Source organism: Gracilinanus agilis, chromosome 2 (genome assembly GCF_016433145.1).
Source record: "Gracilinanus agilis isolate LMUSP501 chromosome 2, AgileGrace, whole genome shotgun sequence".
Classification (NCBI taxonomy): domain Eukaryota; kingdom Metazoa; phylum Chordata; class Mammalia; order Didelphimorphia; family Didelphidae; genus Gracilinanus; species Gracilinanus agilis.
In genome coordinates, this window is record NC_058131.1 from 131,757,549 (window position 1) to 131,772,197 (window position 14,649).

The 14,649-nt window shown below is 36.6% G+C and overlaps 1 protein-coding gene across 1 annotated transcript in view; it reads left to right on the forward strand.

The window, feature by feature from the left end:
* The first annotated feature begins 932 nt into the window (after window positions 1–932).
* BTBD3 (BTB domain containing 3) overlaps window positions 933–14,649 on the forward strand; it is a 43,827-nt gene continuing 30,110 nt past the window's right edge. The window contains exon 1 of the mRNA XM_044660719.1: window positions 933–993. The gene's annotated coding sequence lies outside the window, so the exon portion shown is untranslated. The remainder of the gene's footprint in view (window positions 994–14,649) is intronic.

Consider the following 14,649-nt stretch of genomic DNA (forward strand, 5'->3'; position numbering starts at 1 on the left):
CACTGCCATAATTCAGGGATTTATTACAGTTACAATAATACCCAAGTGGTTCTTTGAAGACTTCCATGGGGGAAACTTGCCTAAAACAGCCCACTCCACTTATGAAGAAGCTCTCATTGTTAGAAAGTTGTATCTTTTTGTTTTGTTTTGTTTTGTTTTGAACCTGACATCAGGTCTAGTTCTGTCTCTTTGCAATCCCTTCGTTTTCATCTAACTTCCATTTTTTTAGATAAAAATGCCACTGCCTAAAGATATGAAATGACTCACCTAGTCACAGAGGAGGCTGAGCCAAGCTTTATACATGTTTGTTGGTTGCTGTTGTTACTGATTGTAGACTTTACCAATTACTACTTCGGTAATCTACAACTACATTGTATGCCTCTGCGCCTCAGTTTACTTCTCTGTCAAAGAAGGTTGAAGTAGAAGAGTGCAGGATACCTTCCTGCTCCAAGTCCTGCAAACTAGTCTTAGGCATCTTTGTTTTCCCCAGAAACTAACAAACACGATGCCTGGTGTAGAGGCGGCTCAATAACTGTCTGTGGAGTGAAGGGTGAATGAATGAATGAACAACGGGCCTTTGGTACAAAGGTACCCACTGTTTGACCCAGGCTGGGGATGCTCAGTCCACTGCTTGCTTTCCTACTCTTCTCTGTCTCCGCCGTCTCGGGTTCAAACTCCACTCGGGGCCCTGCACCAGGACCAGCACCAGCACCATTCTCCTTCTCTCTTCCTCTCTTCCCTCAAGCCCAAACTAAGACCAGGACGTAACCCAACAAAGGCAAGCGCAGGGTGACGGCCCGAGCCCGGACTGCGCACGCTCCGAGACTTCTCTCTCTCGGAAGCTCCGGCGCTAGCTCCGTCTCGGCCTCGCGCCTCGCCGCGCGCCCTCGCCGGAGCGTGCCCTGCGTGCGGGTACTCGCGGACCCCCGCTGGGTGCTTTCTCCTTAACTGCCCTGGCCCTCGTTGCCAGAGGGCCCCCGGACTCGACGTACGGTGAGTGGCGCCGAGTGGGCAGTGGCGTGGGAAGCCGCGGGAGGGGTGGGGGGGCGTGGCGGAGAGAGGCGTTCCTCGCGAGTGGGTAGGGCAGGACGGCAGCGGCCCGCCCGCCCTTGTGGTCTGTTGGAGACCAGCGGCTGTGGGGTGCGGGCCCCAGGCGGGGATAGCGAGAGCAGCAGCCAAGGGGCTGAGGCGGCCCAGCATCTCGAAGGCCTTGGGGCAGAGAGGAGGAAGAGGTGGAGAAAAGGAGTGGGGAGGAAGAGTAGGAAAAGGAGGAGGTAGGGGTAGGGCTTCCTGGATGCTGGTGGGGCGCCAGGGTTGGGGGTGCCTAAGAGGTACGACCTTCAAGGGGCGCACTCCAGTAAGGTTGGCCGCCCCCACCCCGTGAGATGAGAGCGGGAGCAAACTTTGCGTTAAGTGGGGTCCAAACTGCGTCCCAGTGTCCCGGAGTCATCAGGCTCGTGCCTAAGAGGAGAACAGCCAGAGCTCAAGTTCCCTTGTTCATTGTGGGGGGTCTCAAGAGTTTGAGGAGACTGTGGGAGCTTGCTTTTCTGTGCTTTTATGATTATAATCCCGAGTGCGACGGAGAAGAGGTGGTTAATAATAGTCGTTCTAGAGCTTGGTCTTGGTAATTCATCCTGTTCCCCCATGCCTGGAATGCACTCCCTCCCTCTTCATCCCGCCTCCAGGCTTCCTTCAATTCCCAGCTTAAATCCCACCTTCTACGGGAAGCCTTTCCTTATCCTTCTTAATGCTAATGCCTTCTCAATGTTGATCATCTCCAGGGCTGTGTATGTATATATATATATGTACTTAATTATACTTTGTGCTCTGTATATTTGTATATTGCAGAGACATATATGTGTGCTCTATATTTTATTATACCACCTAACTGTTCCAAAGATATATATATATATATATATATATATTTGTGCATGTACAAAGTTAAATATACATAACATGAATGTTTGTGTACTTTGTAGGTTTGCATAGGTACACATGATATGTATGCACACACCTGCCTAGGTGTACATATATATTCATGCATGTGTCTATAGGTCTATAGGAATACATGTGTGTAGGCATGTGCACATATGTATGACATGTCTATAAGGACACATACATGCCTATGTGTCATATTTGTCTATCTTTTTTCTGTATCTTGTTTCTAGTGTTAAATTGCAAACTCCTTGAGAATAGGACTGACATTTGCACTTCCTTGACATTCCCACTAATTAGTATTGTTAAACCAGTGCTTATATACTATAATATTCCTCATGTCATGAATGAAGTTCACATTTCACACATACAATAAAGTAATGAAGGAAATAAAGGATGGCATGCTTTGATCTGCAATCAGGTTCCAACAATTTCTTCTTTGGTTTTAGATAGCATTTTTTTTCTTTATCATGAGTCTGGGGAATATCTCGTTTTGCTGATGATAGTTTTGTCCTTCATAGTTGATCATGTATAATATTTCTGTTACTGTCTACAATGTTCTCTTGCTTCTACTCATTTCACTTTTCATCAGTACATATATGCTTCTCCAAGTTTTTTGGAACTCATCTTGTTCATTTCTTAATGTGCAATAGTTTCCTATTACAACCATATATCATGATTTATTCAGCCATTCTCCAAATTTCCATTTCTTTGCCACTATAAAAAGAGCTGCTAAAAATATTTTTCTACAAGTAGGTAGGTCCTTTTCTCCCATCTCTGACCTTTTTGTTACAGACCCAGTAGTGGTATTGCTAGATCAAATGCATATGTGTATGAACCTTTTGGCATAGTTCCATTTTGCTCTCCAGAATGATTGTATCAGTTCACTGTTTCACCAATAGTGCATTAGTGTCCTAATTTCCCCATATCCCCTCTAAAATTTGTTATTTTTCTTATTGATCGTATTAACAGCTCTGAAAGTTGTTTTAATTTGCAATTCTTTAATCAAAAGTGACTTGTAGCATTTCCTCATATGACTATAGATAGGTTTAATATCCTCATCTGAGAACTGCCTATTCATATCCTTTGATATCCCATTTATCAATTGTGGAATGCTTTGCATTCTTATAAATTTGGCTCAGTTCTCTATGTATTTGAGAAATGAGACCTTTGAGAATGAGAAAATGAGAAAAGAGAGATACTGCCTTTAAAAATTTCCCCCCTAATTTGTTACTTTTCTAATCTGGGTTGCATTAGTTTTGTTCATATAGAATTTTTTAAAATTAATGTGCTCAAAATTATCCATTTCATTTTTGTAATATTCTCTTTGGTCATAAATTCTTTTCTTATTTATAAGTCAGAAAAGTAAACTTTTCTTTATGCTCCTAATTTGTTTATGTGATCCTCCTTTATTTCTAGATCAAGTATTCATTTTGACTTTGGTGTGTGATGTGAGATGTTGGTGTCTGCCTACTTTCTGCCATATTGTTTTCCAGTTTTTCCAGCAGATTTTTTTCAAATAGTTCTTCCCGCATAATTTAGATCTTTGGATTTATCTAACACTCTGTTATTCTAGTCATCAACTATTATGTAACACTTGATTATTCTAGTCATTAACTATGTTGATTTCCTAACCTATTCCATTGATTTATTACCATATTTCTTAGCCAGTACCATATTGTTTTGATGATCACCACTGCAAAGTGTAATTTGAGATCTGCCGTGGTTAGGCCTCCTTTCTTTATATATTTTTTTTCACTAATCCCCTTGCTATTCTTGGCATTTTGTTCTTCCAGATGAATTTTGTTATTTTTTTCTAGTTATAAGAAATTATTTTTAGGTAGTTTGATATAACATTGAAGAGATAAGCTAATTTAAGTTGGATTGTCATTTTTAGTATATTGGCTTGACCTATCCATGAGCAATCAATATTTTCCCAATTGTTAGGTCTGACTTTATTTGTGAGACTTTATTTGTTTTGTAACTGTGCTTATATAATTCCTGGGTTTGTCTTGGTGGATATACTCCTAGGTATTTTCTATTGTCTACAGTTATTTTAAGTGGAATTTCTTTTTCTGTCTCTTGTTTTTGAACTTTGTTGTGGTAAATAGAAATTCTTATGATTTGTGTTGGTTTATTTTGTATACTGAAACTTTACTAAAGTTGTTAATTGTTTCTATTAGTTTTTTGGTTCATTATATGGGCTTCTCTATGTATACCATCATATCATCTACAAAGAGTGATAGTTTTGTTTCCTCATTGCCTATTCCAATTCCTTCATTTTCTTTTTTTGCTTTTAGTGCCATAGCTAATATTTCTAGTATGATATTAAATAGCACCAGTGATAATGGGCATCCTTGCTTCATCCCTGATCTTATTGGGAAAGGTTGTAGTTTATTCTCCATTATAGTTAATGCTTGCTGATGGTTTTAGATAAGATGTCTTTATCGCTTTAAAGAAAGTTCCTTTATTCCAATGCTTTCTAGTGTTTCTTATGAAGAATGGGTGCTGTATTTTGTCAAAGGCTTTTTCTGCATCTATTGAGATAATTATAAGGTTTCTGTTGATTGTGTTATTGATGTGGTCAATTATGCTGATACTTTTCCTAATATTGACTCATCCTCACAATCCTGGTATAAAACCTACCTGATCGTGGTATATGATCCTTGTGGTATGCTGTAATCTCCTTGCTGGTATTTTACTTAAAATTTTTGTGTCAATATTCATTAGGGAGATTGGTTTATAGTCTTCTTTCTCTATTTTAGCTCTTCCTGGTTTCAGCACCATTTTTGTGTCAGAAAAGAAATTTGGAAGAATTCCTTCTTCCTTTATTTTTCCAAATAGTTTATGTAGTATGGGAGTTAATTGTTCTTTGAATGTTAATATTTTGGTTTGAATTCACTTATGAATCCCTCTGGCCCTGAGATATTTTTTCTTTTTTTCTTTTTTTCTTTTTTTTCTTTTTTTTTTTTTGGTGATTTGTTCAATTTCTTTTTCTGTAATGGGATTATTTAACTATTCTTTTTCCTCCTTTGTTAATCTAGGCAATTCAATTTATCTATTTCACTTAGATTGTCAAATTAATTGACGTATAGTTGGGCAAAATTAACTCCCAATAATTGATTTGATTTCTTCTTCAATGTTTGTGATTTCAGCTTTCTCATTTTTGATGCTGGTAATTTGGTTTTCTTCTTTTCTTTTTTAAATAACACTAACCAATGGTTTATCTGTTTTATTTATGTTTCATAAAACCAGCTCCTTGCCTTATTTATTAGTTCAGTTGTCTTTTTACTTTTGACTTTGTTTATCTTTTAATTTTCAGAATTTCCAACTGAGTATTTAATTGGGCATTTAAAATTTGTTCTTTTTATATTTTTTTTTTTTTTAGTTTTGTTCCCAACTAATTGATATGCTCTTTTTCTGTTTTATCTATGTAAGCATTTGGATGTGTAAATTTCCCTGAAGTATAGCTTTGATTGCATCCCATAAATTTTGGTATGTTGTTTCCTAATTGTCATTTTCTTTAATGAAATTATTGATTGTTTCTATGATTTTTTTTCTTTGATTCGTTCATTATTGTTTCTTAAGGAAAAGATATTTTTTGCTTTTTCTGTTTGCCTACTGCAGAATTCTACAAAATAGTAATGTGAATCTTCTGTGTTATTCATGACCAAGTGTTTATGGAAGCTTTATCCAGATTTTGAAGACCTTTGATCTTTGTACATATCTTTGAAAGTTTCAAAATATGGGAAAAAAGCTCAATAGTCCCAAAATAAAACAATGTCTATCTGCTTTAGACTTTCATCACTTTTTTCTGTACATACTAAACATAAGAATTGTATTATTTAGCATTTTTTACTCCAAACTTCAATATCAATAAAATACTTAAGATAAAAAGAAGTGTAAGCTATGCTGCTAAAAGACTTTGGTAAAAAACATTCACAAATTTGAATACTTTCTGTGAAAGATAAATTTAAACAACCAAAACTAAGCTATTCCTAGGTGATTTTTGAAAACTCCCACTTTTTTATGTTAAGGTAATTACAGAGTGGTGATAGTTTAAAATAACAGAGGAAAAGAACATTTAGCTACAAACTTAACTATAAATTTTCACCTCCTTAAAAAAGAAACTCAATATTAAACTAAATCTCCTTTTTAGACAAATTAGTCAAGTATCCTTGCTGTATCTGTGGGTCATTGTTTATAAGTATTAGGATTTTAGTTTTTAAAATGGTTGGTGAATTTTTCAAGTCTTTTAGACTGTCATATAAGTAATGATCAAAATTCCTCTGGATAGTTTTAATTTAAAGTTAGGGATATGACAGATATGAAGCTTTAGTCATCTTTTATGTGTTTTTATGTGTTTGATACCATTACGATTGCCTTCATGGTTATCTTTCAATTTATGTAATAATTGCAATAGATATAGCAAAGTTGGCTGTGGAAGAGTTCCCTAAAACTGTTTTCCTGTTACATCATAAAATTAACTTTTGACCCTTCTGACTAAGGAGCAGAATACTTCTCTAGATAGTTAAAACTAGATGAGATGCCTTTGATGAACAACAGTGAGGAAAACACTACTTCAGTTTCTTGCACAAGATATTGTACAGTCCCTTATTACCTCACTCCTAGGTTATTGCCTTCCTGAAGTCTTTTCCTACTTTTGTCTGTCTTCCATTGATGTGCCAAGATGATTTTCTTTTCAACCCTGGGTCTAATCATGTCATTCTCCTCAATAAATTTCAGTGGCTGCCTATTCCAGGATTAAGTATAAAAGCCACTGTACTACTGGCATCTTTCTCCATTTCCAATTGTAACATTTTATTCCCTTCCACACAGTCTACAATTCAAGTAGACTGACTTTTCTTCCTTCTTGACATTCTTGACATTTCATCACCTGAATCTGTGACTTGTGGACAAACTGTCTTCTATGCCTACAGTGCTCTTGCTCCTCACTTCCAACTTCTGGCTTCTCCAGATTCAAAACTCAGTTCATATTTTATCTCCCACAAATGATTTCCCATTCCTCCGAATTGCAATGAATCATTTCTATATCTTGTATATACATAGTAGTTGATGTGTTATCTTCTATATTAGAATTTGAGCTTGCTGAAGGCAAGTATTGTTTTTACTTTTCTCTTTATCCCCAGTTCTTAGCCTAGTATTTGTCACAGAAGCACTTAATAAATGCTTGTTAAATATTCTATTTTAATATTTAACATTTTAATATAGCAAATAAATTTAAATTAGAAAAAAGAAAAGAAGGGATAAAAATGGCAACCAGCCCCATGTCTTATTGGCTAATTTAAAAGGACTAATAATGCCTCCTAAAAGTTGTAATCTCTGATCTATCATTTATCTTTTTCATGCTGTATTTTTGGAATTGTCATTGCTAATTAGCTTGCTTGTGATTCCTTCCTTTTCCTATCATACTATAGAAATTTCTCTTCTGCCTTCAGAATTCCATGATTCTATTTTCATGGCATTTGGAACTTTGTAATATGCTAATAGAATTGAAGTGTCACTTTTAGAACAGCAGATCTTAGATAGGGAAGGAAATAATTTTGTCTAGCCCTTAGCCTTCTTCATTTTTACAGATGAAGCAGCTGAAGCTCATAGAGCTCATGAGACTTCTCACAGGTTGAATGAGGATAATAGTCTAGCAATGTTCTTTCATCATCATACATTGCTTATTTGGCCTTAGGCATCCTCATTAAGCCATTTATGATGAGTTACCTTTCTGGAAAAAATGCCATGAGAGTCTCTATTCTATAAAAACATGATTCAAATCAGTTTAGTGACCATTTATTAAGTACCTACTATTTGACAGGCTTTATACTATGCACTGGGGATAAAAAAAAAAAGGTGAAAGCAGCTGCTGTCCTCAAGGAGCTTACAATATAATGGGCAAGACATATATATATATATATATATTTATATGGAGAGAGAGAGAGAGAGAGAGAGAGAGAGAGAGAGAGAGAGCGCACAAACTATGTACAGGATAAGTAGGAAATGATTGAGAGAGAGAAGGCATTGGAATTAAGAGATGTTGACGAATGCTTCCTGTAAGAAGTAGATGAAACTTAAAGGAAGTCAGAGTATAGAAAGGAGAGTTCCAGGAATGGAGGAAAGCCAAAGAAGATGTTCACAGCTAAAAAATGGAGGGTCTTGTTCTCTGAATAGCCAGGGAGCTGATAAGAGACATGTGGCAAAAGAGAAGAGAGAGGGAAGTAATGGTGAATGGCCTCCATTTTTTTTTGTAAAATATGAAGTGAAGTTCTCATCAGAAAGTGGGGAGATGGCAAACCATGGGTGGCTTGAGAAAGGATGAAAAGGTTTGGAAGAGCCAATGTATAGAATGGTTTAGTGAATTGATAAAGGAAGTAGAATTAGATTGCATAGAAGCAATAAAGGCCCAGGTGAGGCCGTGTTATATAAATTGGTAGCAAATTGATTCATTCAGAAAAGTGGCTTGATTTTCTCTATCTTTGTTCAGCATTAGGTATGTGGGAGAAAAGATGACAAATGGTGGGAGTGAGCCAAGGTGGAGTGTAATCTGAGAAGAGAAGAGGGCTTCTTGTGGAGGGGAGACAGCCTGGGAAGAGAATTGAAGGGTCAAGGGATTGGAAGTGACAGGATGAAGAGAAGGCCTATGTAAGGGAAAGCAGAGAGAGAGGTTAAAAGTCAATAGATTATGCTTGGATGAGGGGGTTTCAGAATTTGGTACATGCATATTGTACATTTGTGGATGATGGCAAGGTCGAGGATGACTATGTATGTGAGGTGGGATAGAAGAGTACATGACCAGAGGAGAGTAGATTGAGAAACTGAGTGGCTAGAGTATTTGAGGGAGAGTCTATGTATACTGAGGTCCTCTAAAAGGAGAGTAGGAGTTAGTGAGAAAAGAAAAATTGTAAACCAGATATTGAATTCATAAAGGAAGGAGGGGGAATAACATACATAAACCAAGGGCCTGCTTCTGACTATAGAAATGACCACATAGATCATATTTAGTCTATCATATATACTAAAGTGTAAAATATGGGTTTTGCCTCAAAGTATAGATTTAAAAAGAAATAAAAGAATAATGTCAACATTTTATTTGGTAAAGTAAGATGTATAATATACATACACATGTTATATATATCATAATGTGCTATTCAGAATTCATGATAAATTCTCACTTTTATTACAGTACATGAGAATATGACCATAAAGAAATTATTAGCCATGAACTTCAGAAGAGTTTTTTTAAAGGATATTTTTGTATATGTCGGAGGATATATTTTAGGGAGGTTTTTGCTTTTGCTGTTTGTTTTTTCTTACAGTAAATTTCCTTATAAGATGCCAACAGTTATTGAAAATTAAATCATTGGTCATTCTGTTTTTAGATCAAAATGTTTCCACTAGATGGTAGAACCATTATTTGTTGTTTTATTGGCATATTATTGGTGTCTTCAGTGCCTTGGTCAATTAACTTATTAATGTTTACTTTGTACTGATGAGGTATATGGACTTTTAAATGCCTCAATTAAAAAAATTCGCATTTTTATTCCTCAAGAATACACAATAATTTGATCTTGAATCCATAAAATAAAAATTTCTATGTCAACTATAAGTGATATTTTGCTTTATATTAGTAAATAGAAATTAACACCAGATATCCATTGATTGGGGAATGGCTGAACTAGTTGTAGTATCTGATGGTGATGGAATACTATTGTCTGAAAGGAATGATGAACTAGAGGAATTCCATGTGAATTGGAAAGACTTCCAGGAATTGATGCAGAGTGAAAGGAGCAGAAACAGGGGAACATAGTACATACACTATGGCACAATCGAATGTAATGGACTTCTCTCCTAGCAGAAATGCAATGACCCAGGACAAGCCAGAGGAACTTATGGGAAAAAACACTATCCACATCCAGAGAAAGAACTGTGGGAGCAGAAATGCAGAAGAAAAACATAGGATTGATCATGTGGTTCAGTGGGGATATGATTAGGGTTTTGATGTTAAGAGATTACTTTATTACAAATATGAATAACATGGAAATAGGTTTTGAACAATGATACATGTATAACCCAGTGGAATTGCTTGTCAGCTCTGGGAGCAGGAAGGGAAGGGAGGTGGGAAAAATCATGAATCATGTTACTGTGTAAAAATAGTGTCTCTCTCTCTCTCTCTCTCTCTCTCTCTCTCTCTCTCTCTCTCTCTCTCTATATATATATATATATATATATATATATATATACATACACTCACACACACGTGTGTGTGTGTGTGTGTGTATAAAATTAACACCAGAATAAATAGCTACCTGCCATTCTAGCTTTTTTTGGAGGTATGATTAATTTTCAGTATAGACCCTGTACCATCTGAGAATCAGCCTAGCTTATTTGTGCAATAGCAGATTACCCTAATACTTGTGTAAGAGATGGAAGAAAGGAATGGAAAACCTGATAAGTAAACAATTACATTTTATTTTAAATTTGTGTTCAATCTGAATTTGTTGCAAAAAATGGCATTAAACCAATTTATTAGTACCTCCATACGTTTCCTTTTTGGGCTACAGTTTCAGGTTTATGGAAATACCTTAGAAGATCATAGTATTAACTTAGTTTCCTATACCAATACTCTTTNCACTCACACACACGTGTGTGTGTGTGTGTGTATAAAATTAACACCAGAATAAATAGCTACCTGCCATTCTAGCTTTTTTTGGAGGTATGATTAATTTTCAGTATAGACCCTGTACCATCTGAGAATCAGCCTAGCTTATTTGTGCAATAGCAGATTACCCTAATACTTGTGTAAGAGATGGAAGAAAGGAATGGAAAACCTGATAAGTAAACAATTACATTTTATTTTAAATTTGTGTTCAATCTGAATTTGTTGCAAAAAATGGCATTAAACCAATTTATTAGTACCTCCATACGTTTCCTTTTTGGGCTACAGTTTCAGGTTTATGGAAATACCTTAGAAGATCATAGTATTAACTTAGTTTCCTATACCAATACTCTTTATAATTATGGTACAGTGGCTAGTCAAGTCTGCCAAGAATGAGACCTATGTTCAGACCTATGTTCAGATATATAAATTTTGTTTACTATTTTATGTGACTAACTAGTCATTTTTGGACTGGTTCTAATCACAATGCTTGCTAAGGCCCTTATACCATTGTGCTTAGCTATTTAACTCAGTGGTGAAATGATTGTTATATTGTATAATGTACATTTTGAGATTTGATATTTTTAAAATTGATTCCTTGTTGTTAACAAGTGGCATGAATACTGTTCCTCAACCATGTTCTAATTATAGAGTATGAGCAAAAGTTCAAATGCAAAAAAGTATTTTCTATACAAATAATTGACCTGTCAGGATTCCATGGCAATTGACTTAGAGATATATGAGAAAAGAAGAAATGAGGATATAAGAGGGTATCAAAAATGCTGCTGTTCACTTTGTGACATATGCATTGTTTGTTTTGAATTCAGGGAGGTGCTATATGGAAGTGTCTTGCAGACTTCCTGTGGACACGTGGGGGACTATTAGACTACATTTCCAGTGATTCCAATGGGTTTCTGGTTTCCGGTTTTGGGCGTGGGGACGGCACACGTCCCCACGTATAGGGCAGTTTAAATTCAGAGGAGGGCCTAGAGAAAGCCTCTTGGTTACCTGGATGGGCTGGCTGGCATATGAGAGAGTTAGGATGAGCACTAGTGGTAAATTTAAAAGATAGTCAAGCGTGGTCATACATATTTTACCAACAAGGCCATGGCTATTAAAACATTAATTTCTCTTATTTTATCAGTCTTTGTCATTTTTTTTTAAACCCTTGTACTTCGGTGTATTGTCTCATAGGTGGAAGAGTGGTAAGGGTGGGCAATGGGGGTCAAGTGACTTGCCCAGGGTCACACAGCTGGGAAGTGGCTGAGGTTGGGTTTGAACCTAGGACCTCCTGTCTCTAGGCCTGACTCTCACTCCACTGAGCTACCCAGCTGCCCCTGTCATTTTTAATCATAACAACATTATTACCACATCTTTAAATATTCTCAGTGTCCAAGGTCCTAAACAACTTTAATTTCTCATAACATATATTCACCAACGGAGATACAAAATGCACATTCAAGTTTGTATCTAAAATGACTTAATCATAGTAGTATGATCACATAGCCTATGAACACCATCAAGGAATCCCTTTATCTCCCCAAATTGTATATATTCATAATTAACTTCCCCAGTGTTGGGAGAGACTAGTGACTTCTCTAGGACATTTAGCAGCAATTGTTTCCTCCTCCTATGGTTCAGGTATTATGCCTTTATTTTAGTAATAATGACCTTGTAATCTCAGAAGAATTTGAAGAACTCTCCAAGCACTTTGGGTGGACCCAGTGTGACAGGTTTTTGAGAACGTTAGCAAGAGTCACTGTGAGTAGGCATGGGTGGGTTAAAATCTGTTGCATTGGAGGGAATATTCACATTAATGATACCATAAATCTATTGTAATATTAGAGTAGGTTCAAGAAATAGTATTATAGTAACATAGAATGTTATTCTAGCCAGCTTCATTTTGGTTATGTCAGAAGATTTAAGGTTGTTCCCTAACTTTGCTTGCCAATAAATGTGAATGGATTAAAAGGGGCACTAAAGTTGGGGAGTGCTCTCCTTCCCTTGCTGAGTGGTATTATAATGCAAAAGATGCAAGATAGGCTTTTTGCTGTTGCAGGGGGCCAACTGAAAACTTCTGGCAGTTAGAAACCTTAGAATTCTGTGAGAAGTCAGATGGTCCCTGAGGCTTGAACAGAATGGAAGGACTATCTAGAGCTCTGCTTGGCTTTTGGTTTTGTTTTGGGCCTGTGCTTTGTCTCTGGACAATTTGAACCTAGCTAATTTCTCTGGACCTCTCCCTGACCTTCTCCATATTATTTCCCTGTTTTCCTGGGGCTCTGGGAGGCAGGGTGGCTTTTGAGTTTTTAGTGAATAGACTTTGTTGGTTTAGTTTTCCCCAATAGGCAAGTAGGATATCCTTGAATTCAAACTATCCCTTTAGTATACCCTCTACTTTAAAAGCAGCCAAATCTTCCTTGGCTGAGAGAAGTAAGTCCTCTCTCAGTCTAACCCATTCCTGTGACCCTCCCCTCCCCCCTCCATCTTGAGTTTTTCCCTAGTGGCTGTCAGAAACCCCATACCCCTCTCTCCTTCCCGATCAATCCTGAACATTAATAAATTCCTTTGTTACCTAATCAAACCCTCTGGAGATTCATTGTGCTGAAGAATTAGGCAAGGGTTGAAGGGGAAGGAATTATTTTCTTTATTTTCTGAGGGAAACTTGAGGCATCCATCTTGGGAGGAAGTAGTTGCCCAACACTTCCTCCTGAATCCCTTCAGTTTCATTGATAGGGAGGAGCCTTGTGATTCCTCCTTTGAGGACTTGAGAAACTGACAAGAAAGCCCTCAAGTCAGATTCAAACCACTTCTGACTGGCCCTATTCCTTGTGTCTGTAGAAGTACCTTTCCTGCCTGGAAGGGTTCAGCCTATTACCCCTCAGTGTCCTCTGTGTCTAGCTTGGGTGTCTAGTCTGTGTTAGCTGCCTCTCCTGAACACCTCACCCTTACCATCCTAATACTGCCTTGTCCATTCCCCTAAACTCAGCCATCCCTTTCATTCCTCTCCTATTACCCCAATCACCCTTTACCCCTCCATCACTCAGCAAGGGAAGGAGAGCACCCCCGACTTTAGTATCCTCCCTTTTATCCATCACATGCATTGGAGGGAATATTCACATGGATGATACCAGAACTCTATTGTAATATTAGAGTAGGTCCAAGAAATAGTATTACAGTAACATTTATATAGTTTTCTATGAAGTTATTGTTTTTCCCAGTATCAAGATGAGAAAATTGAGACATATATCTATGAAGTGACTTGTAATGTTATGTAATTCTTAAGTAGCAGAACTAGAATTTAAACCCAAATCTTCTGTAACCTAGACATGGGAATTACAGAGAAAAGAATGAATAGCCTCTGTCCTGAAAGAGCTTATTTTTTTTATTGGGTTGATACTTATCAGATCCTATGAGAAATTTCATTATGTTAAATTGTATGAGGACTTGGCTTTTTGACAGATAAAATCCTACTAGAAATATTTTTAATCTGTAATTTTGCTTCCATTTCCTTTTAAGAATATAACATGAGGCTAAGGTAAATGTGGGCTGAACTAAAATTATTCTTATTACAACAGGATGTGAAATTAAACATAGGAAATAATTTAACCAGTGCCAAATTATTTATTTCTCAAATCCAGTTGAAGTAAACCTGTAAATAGTGTAACTAAAATGGCACCAGTGTAGTTAAGGTTATGCCAACATTTATAGTACAATGTGCCTTTATATAGCATCCTTCACAACAGATTTAGGAAATTTTGTAATATAAAGCTAATTAAAAGTAGTATAAAACATGCTTTTTTTAATTTGGACCTAAAATCAGAACAGATTTGGCTTTTTGAATTTTAGCCAGAAGCTGATTTCCATAATAACCCTCTGTTTTTCATAGACTTTTAACTCTACTTTAAAAATTTGTTAGGGAATGAAATTTTACAGTGTCTTAGTTTGGAAGTTTAGGGTTTTGTTTTTCCCCCATCTAGTATAAAATGTACAAGTTGTTATTTTAGGAATTGAGTGTGAAATTCCCTCATGATTTATTTTCTGTCAGA